This window comes from Dermochelys coriacea, chromosome 1 (assembly GCF_009764565.3).
Source record: "Dermochelys coriacea isolate rDerCor1 chromosome 1, rDerCor1.pri.v4, whole genome shotgun sequence".
NCBI classification, from domain to species: Eukaryota; Metazoa; Chordata; order Testudines; family Dermochelyidae; genus Dermochelys; species Dermochelys coriacea.
Genome location: NC_050068.2, coordinates 268,537,709 through 268,561,626, shown reverse-complemented (window position 1 = coordinate 268,561,626; position 23,918 = coordinate 268,537,709).

Here is a 23,918-nt window from a genome sequence, read left to right as displayed (position 1 = left end):
GCATCCCCTCTAGTCGGTTCGGCAACTACTTGATGAAGGAATCCATCAGCTATCGCATCTAGGAAAATCTGAGCCCTATTATTATTACTAGCACTGGTCCTCCAGTCTATATCTGGGAAGTTAAAGTCTCCCATGATCATGCAGTTTCCCTTAGTATTTACTTTATTAAAGACATTAAAAAGGGCTTTATCCATATCCAAATTAGATCCCGGAGGTCTATAGCACACCCCAAGCACTATCGTAGGAGAGGCTTTACTAGTTTTCTTCCCCAATGTAATTTTTGCCCAGACAGACTCTGTCTTATCCATTGCATCGCTTCTTATTTCTTTACATTCTACCTCATCATTGATATACAATGCTACTCCACCCCCTTTACCTTTGTTTCTGTCTTTCCTAAAGAGCACATACCCTTTAATACCTGTAGTCCAGTCATGACTACTATTCCACCATGTTTCTGTTATCCCTATAATATCTGGTTTCACTTCCTGCACCAGTAGCTCTAGTTCCTCCATTTTGTTACCTAGACTCCTCGCATTGGTGTACAAACATCTTAATTTTTGCTGTTTGGCCTCGCTCACATTTTGTACCCTATTAGGCACAGTCATTCTACATCCAGTATAACCTATTAGACTAGTATCCACACTGCCCTCACTCCTTATATACATTCTGCTACCCACGGCTGTATCCATTCTTACTTCATCTTCTTCCCTCTCAATGCTAAAATCTGGCGTGGAGATTTTCTGGACATCTCCCATCCATCTCCCCCCAATTCCTAGTTTAAAGCTCTCTTTATCAGTTGTGCCAGCCTCAATCCTAGAAGCTTTCATCTACTTCTGGTTTCTTCTCCCTCCAAAATGGCAGGTGAGAGAGCCTTCCTTTTATAAGGGTCAAATCTTCTCTTCCTGACCCTCCCCTGCAAATCAGGTGACGCCCCTCAGTGGTTTCAAGTCTCTTATAAGGTGCTCTGCAGCTTTGTTATAAACTCACCTGCTTGATCTGGTTCCTCTAGTATCACTTAGTTTATTGTCCTAAGGTGATTCCATTTGAATGGAAGATCCTCCAGGTTAATGACTCTTGATTGCTCTGCACTGTTAGTTCTTTGCTAACACCTCTTGGAATCCCAGTCCAAGATGAAGGTAAAAAGACAATAATGAAAATGCAGTGTAGTTTACGCTCAAAATGGTGTTCACAATGCTGTTTTTCCTCCAAAAACTAAACTGTTATAAACAAAAATATCTTGAAGATACTTTTAGCAAAAGAACGACCATTACAGGGTTTGATAGTACATGAATTGTTTCTCTGACTTCCTTTTATTTGTTGCTATTTGTTGTTCTGTGTCCTTGATGATAATTCTGTAAGACAGCACTAGGAGGTGACCTGTCTTCCCAATGCTTGATATAAATCACCATTGATACAAATTGAGTTCAGTTGCAGTGAGCTTAAATGGTAAAATGCTGGACACATAAGGCAACCTACTGTAAGATACCAGAAAGTTTTAACACTGACATTCTCCTATTGAAATCCAATCAGCACTACACCATTACTGGATGGCAAAAGGCTGCTGTTAGATTTACATAGCACAATTTTGTACATAAAAATATCGACTGTAAGTATTGCACCATATCAACATGCGCAAAATAATAGTGCAAACTTCTCAGTCAATAGAAAAGCATCCCAATCTCACTTAAGGGAAGGCAGTGGAAGTTTCTTAAGGCCTTTTAGATGGGCAGACTAGAAGCACTATTCTTTATCCTTCAGTAGGTTAGGAAACTGGCCAAAATTCCACCCCAGTCCAAAATTTGTCCACGTTATAGCATGCTTAATTACCACATAGGTTTTTGAACTGGATAATATTACTGACTTGATTCAGAGTAGCAGCCGTGTTAGTCTGTATTCGCAAAAAGAAAAGGAGTACTTGTGGCACCTTAAAGACTAACTTGTTAGTCTTTAAGGTGCCACAAGTACTCCTTTTCTTATTACTGACTTGAGTTTCATCATTTTCTTGCTTAATATAGTCTTAATATATTTAACATGTCTGGATACTTCCTGTGCTTCTGGGGTATGATGATGGACTAAAGCAGAAGTATCTTTTTTAGAGGGTTAAAACAAAACCACAAATATTTGAAATTCTTGGTTGAGGACATGCACTATTTACAGTACCAGCAGTGCTTTCAGGCATGGGAACATAATGATGAGCTTGAGGTAACCAAGTTCCTGAAAACAAATCCACACACTCCAGACTTTACTCACACATAAAATCCCATGAGAGGACCCATGCAGCAATAAGTGGTCCATATACATTGATGAATTTTGCAGGATTTGGCTTATAGTTGTGAAAAGATTCTACTTTCATGTTCCTCATGCCTGATCAGTCAACATTAACTTTGTCTCCTTCATTCCAGCCAGTCCAGCAAAACACTGTTCTGTTATCCACATATTTATTCGCAAGAGTTCCACCTATAATACATACAAATTTAAATCCATTAATAAAACACCTGAGCATGTTTCCTTCCAATAATCTTTATGTAATGAAAAGAGGTAAATGATGATTATGATGCTGTACAGTAGCTAGCACTTCCATCTTTAGCAAGTCATCTGAAGAAGATTTTGGTGGCTTTTACTTTTCAGCCTGCTTCCTGTAACCAGTCATGTTTCTTTGCCTTTGCAGATGGTTGCACAGATGAGGAGACCTCAGAAAGAAGGTATGCTATCAATCATAGCGGACCCTGTGGGCCCTCCCAGACTCTCTTCATCATGAAACAGAGAGGTCTGCCATGACCTCTCTCCAGGAAAAGCCCTAGAGTAGAGCCCTGGCCTGGCAGTGGATACAACCAGGAGGCAGAGGCCCACTGATGTAGAAATGCAATAAGGGTCAGGGAGGGCTGGTAACTTCAACCCTATCCACCATTTGAAATTTTGCAGCTCTTGGAGAGGGGACCTCATTCTTCTCCCTCCACATCCAAAAGACAGAGTTAAGATAGGGCAGACAGGAAACATCTCAGACAGCAGTTGGGGACTGACTGTGTGCTTCACAAGCTACGTCCCTTCTTCCCATTATGGTTGTCAATATGGGGTATGAGGACTCATCTGAAGATCTTACTGGTAGGCTCAAAGTCTTTCTAGATTTTAAAAAAAAGGCTCCCTGGACCTTGATCCTGTGGGGTCTGAAAAGATTTCGGTTTGTGCTGGGCAAACTCCTGTGGAGCACTTCGAGGCATCAGAGGAGTCAGTGTCATTTATGGTAATCCTCTCTGAGTTGGACAAGCAAGGTCTTCTCCATCAAGAAAGAGTATTTTAAGCTCCATTCAGAATCTTGATGTAGGCCTCCCAAATTACTGAGTTAATCAGAGCCCTGGGATAAACTGATACCATCCTTGCCTTACTGAAGCCTGTGCCTTTCAGTGCTATTTAATTTATTTCATTGGACACTAATTCTTCATTTAAAAAAGTTATTTAGCTAAGAAAGGAGATGCTTTACAGAGGGCTTGGCAGAGAAATTCAAAATTCTGGAGGGTAGGATAAAAATATGCTAGTTCCTTCTTTTTCTCTTACCATACACTGAGAAGTTTATAGACTGATGAAAAGAGGAATCTTAGATTTTTGGGACCACCTCCAATTGGCATTTCTATGAGGGACTCAACTGTATTGACTCCCATCCAGGAAATCATACCTTGTGCACAGTTCTTGTTTTAAGTTAAGGTTTGGAATTTCAGTCCTGACATGGAGGTTAGTGGGTACCAGTTAACCATTCCAGTCAAAGCAGAGAAGTATTGCCTCTTATTTGTTCTAAATTTAATGGCCATTAACTTAGTGTATTGCAGGAAAAGTTAAAAGAAGGGACTGAGTTTCTCATTCAACTTCTGTATAAAGCATCTTCTTTCCTGGCTAAGTAACATCATTTCATTTGTTAAAAATGAAGAGTGAAAGAGATGTAAAAATATTTGCACATACTTTCACAATCAGTGAGTTGGTATAAATTCTACAATATATTTTTGTACAGAAGTGGATTTTATTGTTGAAGTTGTGAAAGTTATTTAATCAGTGAAAGGCTAAGGTTGTTCAAGTTTTTAAGAGTCCAATGAGACTGATAGCTACATATACAATATATACAAATGTATAAATGAACTTTGAATTATAGAAACTTTGTATAGAATTTCAATGAGAATGTGAAGATGAGGAATTTGAGCATGACAGCTTCTGAGATGATATGGGAAAGAACTTATTGACATTAAGTGGAGAGATATGGAACTAAATGAACTGTTTTAAAATGTCTGAGGGACAGTTTTAAAGGAACTTTATGAATAGAGAGATTTGCCAATTCTTTGTAGGAAACTTTGGATTGGATTGTCTGTGCTTTGTTTGTTTGACTATAGAAACTTTGATTTACAAAAACTTTGCTTATGGCAAAGTAAGGCAGCAGTTTGGGTGTGTGGGAGGGGGCTCAGGGATAGGGGCAGGGGGTTGGAAGATGAAGAGGGGTGCTTACCTCGGGGTGGAAGGTTCCCTGGCTTCCACTGGCATGGCTCTGCAGCTCCTAGGCAGAGGGGCCAGGGCGCTATATGTGCTGCCTGCACCTGCAAGCCCTGCCCCCACAGCTCCCATTGGCTGCGGTTCCCGGCCAGTGGGAGCTGCGCAGCCTGCGCTTGTGGCAGGAGCAGTGTACAGAGCCCCCTAGCCCCTCCGCTGCCTAGGAGCTGCAGGGACATGCGGCAGAGCTGGGTAGGGAGCCTGTGAGCCCCACCATTCCTCCCCTCCCCCAGCACCAGCAGAGGTCCTCAGCCATGGCCTGGCCCCCTCCCCCAGCACCAGCGGGGGTCCCGGGCTTTCATCTCCCCCAGCACCAGCAGGGGTCCTGGACCGCTACCTTCGCCAGAGCACTCGTGCCCCCCGCCCAAATTTTAGTTAGGGATATATAGTAAAAGTCATGGCCGTGAATTTTTGTTTACTGCCCGTGACCTGTCCATTACTTTTACTAAAAATACCCATGACTAAAACATAACCTTACTTATGGGGATACTTAGGTCTTTTGTTGAGACCTCTTAAAAATTAGGGATTTTGGATGAGGCTGTAGTACACTGGAGTTCATTCTGTATTAATAAAAGAGAATAGTCCTTTATATTCTGAGTCTCATTCTACTTCTGTTTGAATGCTCTATTTCTCCTTCTCATTGGCCTTCATGCCTGCTAGTTAGGCAGCAAACATGAATGACATTTAAAGCAAACACGGAACTTATTACAGACTTTTAAATTTTAAATTTTAAATTCTCCACACTAACTATAGGGTTGAAAGTAGCAAGTGTCATTTGAAGGAAGAATATCATGTAGGATCAGGTCTTAAAAAGGACTTTGGGCAGTGAGGAAGTTAAGGGAGCTGCTTAAAAACTGGATGTGGCTCATCATGAGGTACCGTAAATATAAGGAGTCCTACTTCTGTTTTTCTTCAGGCTGTTTGAGTCAAGAAATAGGACTTGCATTCCACTTCTCTTGCACCTGATGTGACATTATTTGATTAGCATTTCAAGAGTTGAAGAATGCAGCAATGATTAGAAAAATAGAACTGCCTTCCTTGACCGAGAAATTCTTGTTTCAGATTTGTTATATGTGGGTTTCTCTGGCTTCCTTTTTGTTATGCTTCACTGGTTTCAGATTTGTACTCTTCTAGCTAAATGTCCTTTTTAGTGTGTTTTTAAAGCCTGTGTTGTGGAGAACTCACGGCCCTATATTCAATTGCATTTCTCATAAATCTTCTATTCCAATATGGCTTCTATTCCTAGATTCTGATCTTCCTGAATAAACCACAGTATAAAGGGAGCTAATATTTGAAGTGCTTCCCAGGAATCCTTCAGGTGGAGAAAGGGAAAATTAATACCATATTCTTGATACAAATACATAGGTTTCCCTAAACTGTCTTCACAGATTGGCAGGTTTAAGGCTTGAAAGGAACTATCATGTTCATTTAGTTTCACCACCATCATCGATGTTCGTTTTTTGCTCGTCACTGACTTGTTTATTAGTAAAGCACGTTTTTCTATCCTCTTTCACTGGCAAAATGTTATGTAATATAAACATCATGAATTAATTAAACAGTGGACTGAATTTTTAAAGTGTATTTTATTTGTCATTGCCAGTGTGAACTAGACACTAAATATATCCATGTTTAAATTGTGGTATTTCTCACGCTCCCGCCCGCAACCTTTCTTTGATTGTTCCCTGGATCCCACGATACGAAATTTCCTATTTTTAAGATGTTAGTAAAGAACACCTCCAAAGGTGGTTAGCATTTATCAGCTCTCAGAATGACAGATTTTGTTTACTCTCGGAAGCAAGTCATTTTTCTGTTGAAGAAAAGGGAGGATAATCTCCACCCACAGTAATATGTGTTGAGAAACATAATACACTAGGAAAATGTACAAACTATTTGGCTGCAAATTGTCTCCTTTTTGCAAGATAGGCAATCATAACATTTGTGGACAGTCTTTTTAACAGTTTCATTACATAACTCCTGCACATGCAAAGTTAAACTTGATGTTTGTTAACCTGGGTGAATGTTCCATCAACTATTTGAGTAACACAGCATTGGGTTAGATATGGCCTAATGCTTAAGATTTCAATCCAGTTGGTGGCTCCTGTCCAAGCCCAGTAGCAAGAACTAGAGAGTGGCTGAGCTGATAGTATAATCTTTGGTGCATAAATACACCTGAGAAGATCTGGCACACAGATGCTACCCTCAGGATGCATGTTACTTTGACCTTGCTGAACAGCTGCAAGTGTGTGAAAGGGCTCTGTGGCTCTGCTTACACAACTTCCCACCTTGGGCAGCTGTAAGAGAGTTTTACTTTTCCCACTGTAAAATGAGCCCAGAATATTCTGGAATTTCTAAAGAATTATTCTCTACTTTGTTTAATGACACATTTCCTCTTGTGTATCTTCATCTATCTCATTCAACTACTGTACATTAGCTGGCTGTTTAAAAAAAAATCCTAATATACACCTTTATAGATGGAGCAAGCAGGGTGAGAGTGTATGTGTGCAAAGCTAATTATTCATGAAGGTGAGAAACCAAATTCTAATTATTTAAAAACTAAACTATTTAAAATGTAGAAAGAAAAATAAATTTAATTCCATTTTAAGAATTGAATCTGTTTAGAAAGCAGCTAGACAAATCTAATCTGTTTTTTTTAAAGACACTTTGTACCGCAGGTTACTGACATGAGAGAGTCCTATCAAAGCGTTTTATTTTGAAAGATTTCTAGCATTTCTGGTGGAAGTAATTCAAATACATGGGTCTTCTTCTACTGTATACAGTACATTGCCAGTATCGATAATGTCATGAGCTCCTTGAAGGACAGAAAGACTCATGATAGTAGGTCTTTAAGAAGAAAAGAATGAACTGGATTGAGTCTGTTCTGTGATTCATAAGCTATTAACCTACATTGGTGGATATTGTAGTTTCTCCCCAGGGCAGTTATAGGTTCTGTAGGACCCTATGTAAAATAAGATATTTGAGTTTATCCAGCCTCATCCTAACTATGATTCTATTCTGCACCCATCCCACCCTTCTGTGTATTCATGATGTTCATGGTCACCTTCTGGTTCTAAGTGACATCCTCCCTCCTGATTTAATAATTCATATTCTCCTTTCTCTTGATTATCTTTCCAGGCTCCATGGTCTATGGTGATCATCCTACATGGATGCTAGTGATAATATTATCACTACTAGGTGATGGAAAATAGCAGCAGCAAGTGAATAAACAATAGGAACTATTAACAAAGTAGAACAATCCAAAAGAACTTAATGAGGAGCTCAGAAGAAAGCCAAGTGAGAGAAATGAACAAGGGCTAAGAGTAGAGAGCAAAACAAAGATTTATCTTTTTATGTGCCTCAGGAATACATGGTAGAGGTATTAAGCTACCACTTTCCCTTCCATCTGATTTTTCAGGATGTTTCATGCCCTCAGGGCATGCATTGCTTTTCCTCAGTCTATATTAATTAGTTTGATTCCTGCTTCAGTAGAGATCAGGCAGAAATGTGCAGCTATGGAAGAATATTTTTTTGTGTCTTTTGTGGTTTTTCTTTCTTTTCCAAAAGTTATAATTTTCTTTTAAATGAACAAGCCCAGAGTCGCTGCTTATTTCTTTCACAACCTCTTCTATAGAAGAAGTTCCTCAAATGCATCATATACTGATAGCATTCTACAGGACTCTATCACCAGCTCACTTTGCTTGGCTTGCAAACTGGCCTAGTGCCTTTGTGAAGAAGTGTTGGTTATCTATCTGCTGGTTTCTCTAAATAGTAACCTGTGTAGCTATTGCAATGGATCTGAGCAGTAGCAGTTTGGCAGTGGGGGTTGGTGTTGCATCTGCTACTGCTATACTGGCTCTCAACTGGAGGGTGAAATGGCAGCCAGCCAGGAGGAGATGGATGGATGGAAGGGATGATTGAAGACCTGGAAGGACAGCAACGGAGACAGTTGCCTGGTGACTGAGCTAGAGATTCCAGAGCTGCCTGTGTGAAGTTTGGTCTGTCTCTATTTGAGTAACAGAACTTGCATATGTAGTGTTGATAAATAAACAGATTATATCAGTTTTGACTCTGTAACATCCATTTCTCTCCAACTGTGGAAATTAATGTGCTGCAGTGTTCTGAAATGAACCACTTCTCAATAGAAGGGCAGCATCATCCGGAGAAGGGGAGGCAATTCAGGGGGTTAAAAAGCCCTTGGTTCCAACTGATTGCACCTACTTGACAAGGTGCGGGCCTATACTACTGTAACTGAGTCACAGGAAAAAAAAAAGGTAAGGTAAGAAGGTAAGAAGATCTCGTTTGTGTTATCCTAACTAGGGATAGATTCAAGCTAAGCAATTCAGATGAGAATTTGGTTCAGAATTCAAACTTAACAAAACTGCAGGGCTGTTTTGGATTTGGTGTTATTGTTAAGGCCCATCCACAAGGACAAGTTTGTAATAATACATAATTTTCCAAGCTTTCTAAAATGTTGACGTAACTGGAACACTGAGTTGCGTCTGTTTTAATGATTTACAAAAACCCTAACGTTCAACTTCACTAATGGCATCCAAACTTTGTCATTTAATGTTCATTGAAGAATGACTCACGCTTTGCTGTCTAATGGCTTTTTAAGAAGCTGAACTCCAGCTGGAATTTTGCAACTGTTGCATTTGAAGTCATAACATGCCTGAAGAATTCCAGCAGAGGTAAATCTATTTTTGAGTTTTATGTATATTTTTTGGTTTGACTAATCCAAATTCTAATTCTCATTAGTGGTATATATCTATATTAATACACGATACCACCTTTATAATGCTATCCTTAAAATCAGACAATTTTCAATGTTACACAAGTGTTTTATTTGAATTGCATAAAGGTCATTTATATTGGGAAAGATGGGTATCTGGGAGCAACGGAACTCTATATAACATACCACAGAGAGAATTAGTATTTTTATCTTAAACTTCACAGCCTAATTAATTAGAAATATTGGATTTTTTTTAGCTTATACATTCTTTTCTATTTATTTTCAGAATTGGTAGTTTTTTTCATCCTTCTTTTATTTTAAGTTATCCATGTTTCTTTTCAAACGTAATAAACCTTCTTTTCTTCCAAACCTGGTTTGAATACTCACAGCTGTCACATTAACCCGGTATTAGTATTAGATTTAATAAAAGACAGCACAGGAAGAAGAGAGATGCTTTCTGAAAGTAGACGATAGGAGATATAATTTAGTTTTTTTGATTTTTAATATTTTTGTTTTTTCAATATACTGTAAATGATATTTGACTTTGCCACATAACTGTTACTGAAAACACATAAATACAACAATTATGCTGAAATAATACTAAGCTTATATCACAAAATGACAAAAGTGAAGAAATTACGGCAAGAATGAGTTCACTCCAAACTTGTGAGTTCCAGGGAGAGGTAAGGAGGGGAAGGGTACTAAGAAATATGAAATTTAAAGTTAAAGTGTTACAGTTTTTTTTCCAATTTGTGTTCCAGTGTGATGTTTTGAAACATAATTGCAGATTTATTTTCTTTGCAGTTTTACTTTTTTTAAATTAACAATCACAGATGTTTTGTGAAAATTTTATAATTTGCTTAAGTTATATATAATGCTATGTGTAATCCACACCCACTCAGTGTGGTGATCTGTTCCCTTCTAATGGTGACTGGGACACTCAGAGAGGTTGATAAGCTGGCTAGAGCATTGGCTAGCAGAGATGGGTCTTTTAACTCAGGCAGTAGAGGCTCATGCTTTAAAATCCAGAGATACCAGGTTGGATCCCTCCTCCTAGAGGCAATGATAGGAAAAAACAGAGTATGGATGATACTGTATTACCTAGATGGGCAAATTACATCTGCTTTGCTTCCTGTCTCAAGCAGATAGAGGCAACTCTTGCATTGGCTGTTAGGGCTTCCTTGAAGGGCTGTCAGGCAATTAAAAAAATTAATCATGATTAATCACACTGTTAATAATACAATAGCATTTATTTAAATATTTTTGGATGATGTTTGCTACATTTTCAAGTATATTGATTTCAATTACTACACAGAATACAAAGTGTATAGTGCTCACTTTATATTTTTGATTACAAATATATGCACTGTAAAAAAAAAACAAAAGAAATAGTATTTTTCAATTCACCTAATACAAGTACTGTGGTACAATCTCTTTATCATGAAAGTTGAACTTACAAATGTAGAATTATGTACAGAAAAAAACCTGCACTCAAAAACAAAACAATGTAAAACTTTAGAGCCTACAAGTCCACTCATTCCTACTTCTTCTTCAGCCAATTGCTCAGAAAAACAGGTGTGTTTCCATTTGCAAGAGATAATGCTGTCCACTTCTTGTTTACAGTGTCACCTGAAAGTGAGAACAATTGTTTGCATGGCACTATTGTAGCCGGTGTTGCAAGATATTTATGTGTCAGATGTGCTAAAGATTCATATGTCCCTTCATGTTTCAACCACCATTCCAGAGGAGATGCATCCATGCTGATGATGGGTTCTGCTTGATAACAATTAAAAGCAGTGTGGACCGATGCATGTTGATTTTCATCATCTGAATCAGATGCCACTAGCAGAAGGTTGATTTTCTTTTTTTGGTGGTTCAGGATCTGCAGTTTCCGCATCGGAATGTTGCTCTTTTAAGACTTCTGGAAGCATGCTCCACACCTGGTCCCTCTCAGATTTTGCAAGGCACTTCAGATTCTTAAACCTTAGATTGAGTGCTGTAGCTATCTTTAGAAATCTTACATTAGTACCACTTTTGCATTTAATCAAATCTGCAGTGAAAGTGTTCTTAAAATGAACAATATGCCAGCTCATCATCCAAGACCTCTATAACATGAAATATATGGCAGATTGTGGATAAAACTGAGCAGGAAACAGACAGACAGTTCTCCCCCAAGGAGTTCAGTCACAAATTTAATTATTGCATTATTTTTTTTTAATAAACGTTATTAGCATGGAAGCATGTCCCCTGAAATGGTGGCCAAAGCATGAAGGGGCATACAAATATTTTGCATGTCTAGCACATAAATACCTTGCAATTCCAGCTACAAAAATGCCATGCAAATGCAAGTTCTCACTTTCAGGTGCCATTGTAAATAAGAAACAGGCAGCATTATCTCCTGTAAATGTAAACAAACTTGTTTGTCTTAGCAATTGGCTGAACAAGAAGTACGACTTTTAGGCGCTAAAGTTTTACATTGTTTTGTTTTTGTGTGCGGTTATATAACAAAAAAATCTACATTTGTAAGTTGTACTTTCACGATAAATGGTGCATTACAGTACCTGTATGAGGTGAATTGAAAAATACTATTTCGTTTCTCACATTTCCTGTGCAAATATTGGTAATAAAATTAATATAAAGTGAGCAGTGTACACTTTGTATTCTGCATTGTAATTGAAATCAATATATTTGAAAATATAGAAAAACATCTAAATATTTAAATTTCAATTGGTATTCTATTGTTTAACAGTGTGATTAAAACAGCAATTAATCCTAATTAATTTTTTGAGTTAATCGCATGAGTTAACTGCAATTAATCGACAGCTCTACTAATTACTTATATTGCAAGACCTAAATAAGCCAATCATGCCTTTTTAAAGAACTAGAGTGGCTAATTTTATGGGAATAAGGAGGAGCTAAAATAAAATAATGTAAACCAAGTTAGCATGGGGTCCTTATTTACAGGCTGCATTCGATACCACTTTACTTTTGGGTTCAGGTTTCCAACCCAATTCACATTCCAATTCTGTCTACCCAACGAGTCTTTTGAACTCCAGCACAGAATGTTCCAGACCTTCAAGGTACAGTAACCAAGTCAAAACAATTTTTAAAGCTCTGTACACCACACCTTATCAGACGTGCTTAGCACCCACAACTCCCATTGACATCAATGATATCTGTAGGGCCTCAGCATCTCTGAAAATAAGTCTATGAGAACTTGGGAGCTATTATCAGTATATAGCCCTTCCTTTTTCTGCCAGGGTTGTTTCCAGCAGCGTATTATCGCCTAGGCCGACAAGGCCTAGGCCTAGGGTGGCAAATTTGCACGGGCGGCAAATTTATAATAGCCATAGGCGCTGACTTTACCAGGCTCTGGTGGGTGCTCGTGGCCCGTCCCGGTCCCAACTCCGCCCCCCAAAATCCCCGGCCTCCTGCGGGCGCTCCCTGTTTCCCCTCCTTCCTCATCCCTCCTAGGCTTACCGCAGGAAACAGCTACCGGTGGGTTCAAACGAATTTGTACAAAAACTAAAACAAGTTCATAAGGGGCCGGGGCAGCAAATCATTAATCTGCCACTGGTTGTTTCCTTTATGTTTACCAAGGAGATGATGATCTGATCTTAACTTTCATAAGGGAGAGTTTATGTACCCCCAAGTGTCATGAAGGAACATTGTGAGAAAGCTGTGACTTGAACAGCCATATGTTTATGGCTCACCTATTACTGCAGTATCCATGTGCTAACAAAACAAGTTAGTCTGAAAATCCAGGGTCTCTGCCTCTCCTTCGTTCAGCACCATAAATATTTTTTCTATAGAGAAATGATTCCTGGGCCATGCAGGAGTCTTATGTAGTTGCAGGAAGGCCAGTGGGAAAGAATGGGGTTTTGATTTCACTCTATCAGTGACAAGAGCTAATTTCATCCTGATCTCTGGTGGGGGAGTATTCTATAAATTGATACTAATTTAATTTAATTCAATTAAGCATTTCTCCTAAAGTCTTTCTTGTTACAAGTTCCTTTTCATTTTCTTAACATGCATCATACCATTTTACCTTGTTTTTGCTCCCTAGGAGACCTAATTGTTGCTATTGCCAGTAAGTTCTTCTGCAAGTATAGATTGTGTGGTAGTACAGAGTAACAGCATTTATTTCAGGTTTCAGAGTAGCAGCCGTGTTAGTCTGTATTCGCAAAAAGAAAAGGAGTACTTGTGGCACCTTAGAGACTAACAAATTTATTAGAGCATAAGCTTTCGTGCATCCATGAAGTGAGCTGTAGCTCACGAAAGCTTATGCTCTAATAAATTTGTTAGTCTCTAAGGTGCCACAAGTACTCCTTTAGCATTTATTCCAATGTTAAAGTTGCAGCTGAGTTTCCATTATAAACTGCTTTGCTCCCTCTCTTAAATTAGTCATATTGGTTAGGTGTGTAGTTAGGACACAATTTTTCTACCAAACTTCAAGTAAATTGGATAAGGGGTTTTTGAATCATGACACCTTCAAGATAAAGGACTAGAGAGAAGCCTTTTTGATCTCTCTCTAGCAAAAGAAGAGGAAGAAGAAAGATAAGTTAGCTTACTGGAAATGCCATGATGTTATGCTCAGGACCAAAATTTATTTGATTATTATCTAATTTTGAGAGCTATGTGCTTTGGAATTTAATTTGGGATTTGGACGAGCTTACTTAGTATAGCCTGTCAAATGACCTGTGCTTGCTGCTTGCTTGCTTTTTTTCTTTCTTAAAGTCTCTAACTCCTTCTATTTCAGAGAGAAATCTCAGAATATAATCTGATTGCTAAGGAACTTGTCTAAGGAAAGCAGAGGTTCCCAGGTGGGTACTCAGGGACACAGAAAAGAAGACAGTGGGAAAACACAAGTGCTTTTGTCTTTTCCAGCTGACAGAGTTCCTGTAGACAGTCCTGCTGCCCTGGGGCTCTCTCCCGATGATTGGGGTTTGTACACACATGACATACCTGAGTTTTGCCAGAACATCCTTTGTTACCAGAGGTGGTACATGAACAGAAAAGGGACACTACTTGATTTTTGGAGTCCAGATTGTTTATAGTGCTGGCACTTCTGGGAAAACAAAACATTTTTTGTCACTTGTGGAAAATTTGATTTAGAAGTTACTGAAAGACAATAAAAAGTGACTGTAAAATGATATTGTGGAGTTGGATGTTTTAGAGTGAAATTGCCCTTTAAAATGATTTGGTGATTTTTAGTTTATTTACTTCTTTAAAAAATGAAATGCGAGGGGGAGGGCAGGGACGGGGAATCCCTTAGTATCATTAATAGATTGAACACATCTTGTTGCCTTTTGTATGGAGCTTTTGATTGGCACTTGCACTTTTCTTTTTGTGGAGTGTCATCATTGTCTTGTTCTTTCTTTAAAAAAAAGATTCTTGTGAAAAACTAAGTCTTCTTACAGGAAAACAAGTGTCAGATATTTCAATGCATCTTTCATTCATGTTATAGATGTATTTGTTTTCAGTGGAATTTAATTGCTTAGTCCTTTGCTTGATCTTTTCCCATCACATGTTATGTGACTTTTTATTGCAGTCTTTCAGAAAAGCAGAATAAAAGAAGAAAGGTTTGTAGGTGTGATTTATCTTCCACCCCTGTGGTTAATGCCTTCTGTTAGGGTGTAAGTACTGCATGGTATCTCATGCTTGAAGCCATGAAGTGTGTTTCAAATATTTTATTATTCAAGAAAAAAATATTTGAATTCATTTACATTGAAGGAAACATTAATATTTTTAATCTGTCAGGTTGCACTAGTGTCAGGACAGCAAAACAGTCTCTGCTGGCTGATTCTGTTCTGTTCTGTATCTGAACATCTGTCAAATCTATGCTCTTTCAACTGCACCCAGAACCATACTATTGGAATGTCTGTCTCTGAATGAGCTATAGTGCTCTGGGGGAGTGTTAATGAAAAAACATTCTTTAACTATTTTGCCTTCCCAAAAGTCAGTGCACATGGGTTTTGTAAGTTTAAGTTTTAAGTGTAAATTGTAATTTAAAAGACATTGTGGTTTAAACATTCCCTTTAAAAGAAAAGGAGTACTTGTGGCACCTTAGAGACTAACAAATTTATTTGAGCATAAGCTTGCGTGAGCTACAGCTCACTTCATCGGATGCATTCAGTGGAAAATACAGTGGAGAGATTTATATACATAGAGAACATGAAACAATGGGTGTTACCATACACACTGTAACGAGAGTGATCACTTCAGTTGAGCTATTACTGGCAGGAGAGCAGGGGGGGGGGAAACCCTTTTGTAGTATAATCAAGGTGGGCCATTTCCAGCAGTTGACAAGAACGTCTGAGGAACAGTGCGGGGTGTGTGTTTGTGTGTGTGTGGGGGGGGGAATAAACAAGGGAAAATACTTTTACTTTGTGTAATGACCCATCCACTCCCAGTCTCTATTCAAGCCTAAGTTAATTATATCCAGTTTGCAAATTAATTCCAATTCAGCAGTCTCTCATTGGAGTCTGTTTTTGAAGTTTTTTTGTTGAAGAATAGCCACCCTCAGGTCTGTAATCGAGTGACCGGAGAGATTGAAGTGTTCTCCAACTGGTTTTTGAATGTTATAATTCTTGATGTCTGATTTGTGTCCATTTATTCTTTTACGTAGAGACTGTCCAGTTTGACCAATGTACATGGCAGAGGAGCATTGCTGGCACATGATGGCATATATCACATTGGTAGATGTGCAGGTGAATGAGCGTCTGATAGTGTGGCTGATGTGATTAGGCCCTGTGATGGTGACCCCTGAATAGATATATGGATAGAGTTGGCAACGGGATTTGTTGCAAGAATAGATTCCTGGGTTAGTGGTTCTGTTGTGTGGTGTGTGGTTGCTGGTGAGTATTTGCTTCAGATTGGGGGGCTGTCTGTAAGCAAGGACTGGCCTGTCCCCCAAGATCTGTGAGAGTGATGGGTCGTCCTTCAGGATAGGTTGTAGATCCTTGATGATGCGTTGGAAAGGTTTTAGTTGGGGGTTGAAGGTGATGGCTAGTGGTGTTCTTTTATTTTCTTTTTTGGGCCTGTCCTGTAGTAGGTGACTTCTGGGTACTCTTCTGGCTCTGTCAATCTGTTTCTTCACTTCAGCAGGTGGGTATTGTAGTTGTAGGAATGCACGATAGAGATCTTGTAGGTGTTTGTCTCTGTCTGAGGGGTTGGAGCAAATGCGGTTGTATCATAGAGCTTGGCTGTAGACAATGGATCTTGTGGTGTGGTCTGGATAAAAGGTGGAGGCATGTAGGTAGGAATAGCGGTCAATAGGTTTCTGGTACAGGGTGGAGTTTATGTGACCATCGCTTATTAGCACCGTAGTGTCTAGGAAGTGGATCTCTTGTGTGGACTGGTCCAGGCTGAGGTTGATGGTGGGATGGAAATTGTTGAAATCATGGTGGAATTCCTCAAGGGCTTCTTTTCCATGGGTCCAGATGATGATGATTTCATCAATGTAGCACAAGTAGAGTAGGGGCGTCAGGGGACGAGAGCTGAGCAAACGTTGTTCTAAGTAAGCCATAAAAATGTTGGCATACTGTGGGGCTACGTGGGTACCCATAGCAGTGCCGCTGATTTGAAGGTATACATTGTCCCCAAATGTGAAATAGTTATGGGTGAGGACAAAGTTACAAAGTTCAGCCACCAGGTTAGCCGTGACATTATCGGGGATACTGTTTCTGACGGCTTGTAGTCCATCTTTGTGTGGAATGTTGGTGTAGAGGGCTTCTACATCCATAGTGGCCAGGATGGTGTTTTCAGGAAGATCACCAATGGATTGTAGTTTCCTCAGGAAGTCAGTGGTGTCTCGAAGATAGCTGGGAGTGCTGGTAGCGTAGGGCCTGAGGAGGGAGTCTACATAGTCAGACAGTCTGCTGTCAGGGTGCCAATGCCTGAGATGATGGAGCGTCCAGGATTTCCAGGTTTATGGATCTTGGGTAGCAGATAGAATACACCAGGTTGGGGTTCCAGGGGTGTGTCTGTGCGGATTTGTTCTTGTGCTTTTTCAGGGAGTTTCTTGAGCAAATGCTGTAGTTTTCTTTTGGTAACCCTGAGTGAAATCAGAGGGTAATGGCTGGTGGAAAGTAGTGTTGGAGAGCTGCCTAGCAGCCTCTAGTTCATATTCCGACCTGTTCATGATGACAACAGCGCCTCCTTTGTCAGCCTTTTTGATTATGATGTCAGAGTTGTTTCTGTGGATGTGGCTGTGTTCTGCACGGCTGAGGTTTTGGGGCAAGTGATGCTGCTTGTCCACAATTTCAGCCCATGCACGTCGGTAGAAGCACTCTATGTAGAAGTCCAGTCTGTTGTTTCGATCTTCAGGAGGAGTCCACCCAGAATCCTTCTTTTTGTAGTGTTGGTAGGAAGGTCTCTGTGGGTTAGTATGTTGTTCAGAGGTGTGTTGGAAATATTCCTTGAGTCGGAGACGTCGAAAATAGGATTCTAGGTCAACACAGAACTGTATCATGTTTGTGGGGGTGGAGGGGCAGAAGGAGAGGCCCCGAGATAGGAGAGATTCTTCTGCTGGGCTAAGAGTATAGTTGGATAGATTAACAATATTACTGGGTGGGTTAAGGGAACCACTGTTGTGGCCCCTTGTGGCATGTAGTAGTTTAAATAGTTTAGTGTTTTTTTTCTTTTGTAGAGAAGCAAAGTGTGTGTTGTAAATGGCTTGTCTAGTTTTTGTAAAGTCCAGCCACAAGGAAGTTTGTGTGGAAGATTGTTTTTTTATGAGAGTATCCAGTTTTGAGAGCTCATTCTTAATCTTTCCCTGTTTGCTGTAGAGGATGTTGATCAGGTGGTTCGGCAGTTTCTTTGAGAGCGTGTGGCACAAGCTGTCAGCATAGTCTGTATGGTATGTAGATTGTAATGGATTTTTTACCTTCAGTCCTTTTGGTATGATGTCCATCTGTTTGCATTTGGAAAGGAAGATGATGTCTGTCTGTATCTGTACGAGTTTTTTCATGCAGTTGATAGATTTCCACTCCATACGGCTAAATTCAGTGCCTTGAATAATGACAGGTTTCAGAGTAGCAGCCGTGTTAGTCTGTATTCCTTTTCTTTTTGCGAATACAGACTCACACCGCTGATACTCTGATTCCCTTTAAAGTAAGTTGTTTTGTTGGCTGTAAAACCACAGGTTTTACAAGTCTTTCTTCTCTCTCCTTTCCTTTGGTAGCTTTCCTTTGGAGCCTAGTGGCTCCACTTATACTCCATAGTTTACCTCCCTAGCAAATGTTTTTTCTCTTGAATATGTTTAAAACTCTCAATTCTGCAAACATCTTTTTAAAAAATTGGAACACATTTATTTGGTGCTCATATTTGGGTAAAATCCTGGTTCAGTTAAGTGCCGCTCTGTAAGCAAGGCAAATGAAAATAATAGAAATTTAGGTCTGGAAGGGATCTAGAGAATTCATCAAGTCCAGCCCCCTGCGCTGAGGTAAGACTAAGTAAATCTAGACCGTTTCTGACGTGTTTTTCTAACCTGTTCTTAAAAACCTCCATTGATGGGGATTCCACAACCTCTCTTAAAAAGAAAAGGAGTACTTGTGGCACCTTAGAGACTAACAAATTTATTTGAGCATAAGCTTTCGTGAGGTACAGCTCCCTTCATCGGATGCATTTGGTGGAAAATACAGAGGGGAGATTGATATACACACACAGAGAACATGAAACAATGGGTTTATCATACACACTGTAAGGAGAGTGATCACTTAAGATAAGCCATCACCAGCAGCAGCGGGGGGGGAAGAGGAAAACCTTTCATGGTGACAAGCAAGGTCGGCTATTTCCAGCAGTTAACAAGAATATCTGAGGAACAGGGGGCGGGGTGGGGGGGAGAAATAACATGGGGAAATAGTTTTACTTTGTGTAATGATGCATCCATTCCCAGTCTCTATTCAAGCCCAAGTTAATTGTATCCAGTTTGCAAATTAATTCCAATTCAGCAGTCTCTCGTTGGAGTCTGTTTTTGAAGTTTTTTTGTTGAAGAATAGCCACCCTCACGTCTGTAATCGAGTGACCAGAGAGATTGAAGTGTTCTCCAACTGGTTTTTGAATGTTATAATTCTTGACGTCTGATTTGTGTCCATTTATTCTTCTACGCAGAGACTGTCCAGTTTGGCCAATGTACATGGCAGAGGGTCATTGCTGGCACATGATGGCATATATCACATTGGTAGATGCGCAGGTGAATGAGCCTCTGATAGTGTGGCTGATGTGATTAGGCCCTATGATGGTGACCCCTGAATAGATATGTGGACAGAGTTGGCAACGGGCTTTGTTGCAAGGATAGGTTCCTGGGTTAGTGGTTCTGTTGTGTGGTGCGTAGTTGCTGGTGAGTATTGCTTCAGACTGGGGGGCTGTCTGTAAGCAAGGACTGGCCTGTCTCCCAAGATCAGTGAGAGTGATGGGTCGTCCTTCAGGATAGGTTGTAGATCCTTGATGATGCATTGGAGAGGTTTTAGTTGGGGGTTGAAGGTGATGGCTAGTGGTGTTCTTTTATTTTCTTTGTTGGGCCTGTCCTGTAGTAGGTGACTTCTGGGTACTCTTCTGGCTCTGTCAATTTGTTTCTTTACTTCAGCAGGTGGGTATTGTAGCTGTAGGAATGCATGATAGAGCTCTTGTAGGTGTTTGTCTCTGTCTGAGGGGTTGAAGCAAATGCGGTTATATCGTAGAGCTTGGCTGTAGACAATGGATCGTGTGGTATGATCTGGATGAAAGCTAGAGGCATGTAGGTAGGAATAGCAGTATGGATGTAGAAGCCCTCTACACCAACATTCCACACAAAGATGGACTACAAGCCGTCAGGAACACTATCCCCGATAATGTCACGGCTAACCTGGTGGCTGAACTTTGTGACTTTGTCCTCACCCATAACTATTTCACATTTGGGGACAATGTATACCTTCAAATCAGCGGCACTGCGATGGGTACCCGCATGGCCCCACAGTATGCCAACTTTTTTATGGCTGACTTAGAACAACGCTTGCTCAGCTCTCGTCCCGTAATGCCCCTACTCTACTTGCGCTACACTGATGACATCTTCATCATCTGGACCCATGGAAAAGAAGCCCTTGAGGAATTCCACCATGATTTCAATAATTTCCATCCCACCATCAACCTCAGCCTGGACCAGTCCACACACATGAGATCCATTTCCTGGACACTACGGTGCTAATAAGTGATGGTCACATAAACTCCACCCTGTACCAGAAACCTATTGACCGCTATTCCTACCTACATGCCTCCAGCTTTTATCCAGACCACACCACAGGATCCATTGTCTACAGCCAAGCTCTATGATACAACCGTATTTGCTTCAACCCCTCAGACAGAGACAAACACCTACAAGAGCTCTATCATGCATTCCTACAATTACAATACCCACCTGCTGAAGTAAAGAAACAAATTGACAGAGCCAGAAGAGTACCCAGAAGTCACCTACTACAGGACAGGCCAACAAAGAAAATAACAGAACGCCACTAGCCATCACCTTGAGCCCCCAACTAAAACCTCTTTGCTCTCCTCTGGACTCTCTCCAGTTTATTCACATCTTTCCTAAAGTGTGGCATACAGAATTGGACACATTACTCCAGCTGAGGCCTCACCAGTGCTGAGTGCAACAGGAAAAATACCAATGTCTTATATATGAAACTACTCTTAATAAAACCCCAGAATGTTGTTAGCCTTTTTCACAACTGCCTCACACTGTTGACTTTTATTCAATTTATGATCCCCTGTAGCTCCCACATTCTTTTCAGTAGTGCCACCAACTAGCCAGCTATTCCCCATTTTGTATCTATGCATTTGATTTTTTCCTTCCCATGTGTAGTACTTTGCACTTGTCTTTACTAAATGTCATCTTGTGGATTTCAGACTAATTCCCCAGTTCTTCAAGATCATATTGAATTCTAATCCTGTCCTTCAAGAGCTTGCAACACCTCCCCACTTGATGTAAAATACAAGAGCTCATGGAGGACCTCCCTGAGTATAAACATCCTCAACTCAATGCCATTATCAATGAGGGTCAGTTAATAGCCCGCACAGCGCTGCAAGCCTTAATGGATGTAGTGGACACTGCTGGATGAACAGCTGTAGTTATGAGAAGAACATCATGGTTGCAGGCTTCGGGAATTCCAAACGAACTACAACTAAAAGTGGAGGACCTCCCCTTTGATAGGGATAAACTGTTCTCGTCTCAAACAGACAATGTCCTCCATATCATGAAGGCCTTCCGAATGGCGCTGCATACACTAGGCATACAACCACCCCCTGACAAATGCCCTCACTTTACACCATACCAGAGGTCACAAGACACCTCGTTTAACTGTCAACAACCAAGATACTTCACTCAGAACAGACCCAAATAACGGGCTCAGAGATGACGAGCTCCACAGAACCAGGCCTCGTCCACCTGTCCATCTACATCTAAGCCACAATTTTGAAGTCTTGGTCGAGGGTGTGCATGACCTCCCCACACCTCTAGCACCAATAGATACCCCATCCCACAATTTTGGTCACCGCCTATGCCCATTTTACCATGCCTGGGCTGCGATAACCACAGAGCAATGGGTTTTGGAGATCATACAGTCTGGCTACACCATTCCTTTCAGTGCTGTCCCCCTTTCCCCATCTCTCTTCAGGGACCCCTCTCATGAACACTTTCTGCAACAGGAAGTAGACCACCTCCTACTGCTGGGTGATGTAGAACCAGTACGAGGGAGGAGTTTTTATTCCAAATATTTCCTGACCGAAAAGAAAGGAGGAGGGAGGAGACCAATCTTAGATCTCCGAAAACTGAACAGGTTCATATGCAACCAGAGGTTCAAAATGGTCACTCTGGCCACAGTAATCCCAGTACTAGACGAGGGCGACTTGTTTGCAGCCCTCGACATCAAAGATGCATACTTCCATATTACAATACATCCTGCCCACAGACGGTTTCTGAGGTTCACAGTAGGACCCAATAGAGGGTCCTTCCCTTCAGACTGTACGCTGCTCCCCGCATATTCTCAAAAATGCTTGCAGTAGTAGCAGCACATTTACGACACAAAGGAGTCATAAACTTCCCCTATTTGGACGATTGCCTTCTCAAGGGTACCAACCGACAAGAAATGGCAGGCATGCTGAATACCACAATAGACCTATTTCACCAGCTAGGTCTACAGATAAATGAAAAGAAATCCACCCTGGAACCAACCCAGCAATTGGAGTTTATTGGAGCCGACCTAGACTCCATACAAGCCGAGGCAATATTGCCATACAGCAGATTCACTACATTGATCAATCTTATTTGCATGGTGACTGTCAGCCCACAAACTTCAGTGAGGACATGCCTTCAGATTCTGGGACATATGGCAGCTACGACTTTCATAGTAAAGTATGCCAGACTCCATATGCACTGTCTGCAGCACTGGTTGAGCACGGTCTGTGCACCCAGCAAACACTCTCTCAACAGATGTGTGACGCTGCCACCAAGGGTTATCCTCTCCCTACAATGGTGGACAAAGCCAGGGAATGTATGCTCTGGAATTCCCTTTCAACAAGACCCCGCATCAGTGACTATTACAACAGATGCCTCCTTGAAAGGTTGGGGCGCTCACTTGGGTCACCACAATGTACAAGGCAAGTGGTCTGCAACAGAAACCTGACTACATATCAATCTCCTGGAACTCTGTGCGGTACACAATGCATGCCGACACTTCCTCCCACTCATACGAGAAATCTCAATCTCTATTCTCACCGACAATGTGGTGTGCATGTTTTACATCAATCACCAAGGAGGAACCAGGTCTCACTTGGTATGTGTAGAAGCCATGAATTTATGGAACTTCTCCATCTGCAACAATATAAACATCACAGCATCATACCTACCAGGGTGCCAAAACACTACAGCCGACAACCTCAGCAGGCACTTCTCGCAGGAACACGAGTGGGAAATCCACGACAGTGTTCTCAACACAATATTCCAAAAATGGGGTCACCCAGTAATCGATCTTTTCGCCTCAGCGGCAAATCCCAAATGTCCACTACTTTGCTCCAGGGCAAGTCTGGCACTGGGATCGTTAGGGGATGCCTTCCTCATCCCATGGAACACGTCACTCATGTACGCCTTCCTGCCGATATCACTGATCCCAAGGGTCATCCGCAAGATATGACTCAACAAAGCATACCCAATTCTCATTGTCCCCACATGGCCCAGACAGACTTGGTTTCCATACCTCTCACATCTGGCAGTCTGTGGCCCACAACTGCTGCCTTTCCGGATGGACCTCCTGTCCCAGAACAACAGCCTGACACTCTATCCAGACTCAGCGAAACTCCATCTCAGAGCGTTTCTCCTCTATGTTCCAACATGGGGAATCGATCTGTTCGGAGAAAGTGAAACAGGTATTACTAAATAGCCATCCCCTCACCACTAGAAATAGTGCCACAAGTAGAGAAGATTCTCCCTTTGGTGTCAGCAAAAACAGCTGGATGTGACCAAGGTGCCTCTCTCTATGATCCTAGACTACCTACTAGAAATGAAGGAAATGGGGTTAGCTATAAGCTCTATTAAAGTACACCTTGCTGCCATTACAGCCCTCCACGAACAGATTGAAGGGGCTTCAATATTCATTCACCCAATTACATGGTGCTTTCTAGCAGGTATACAGAA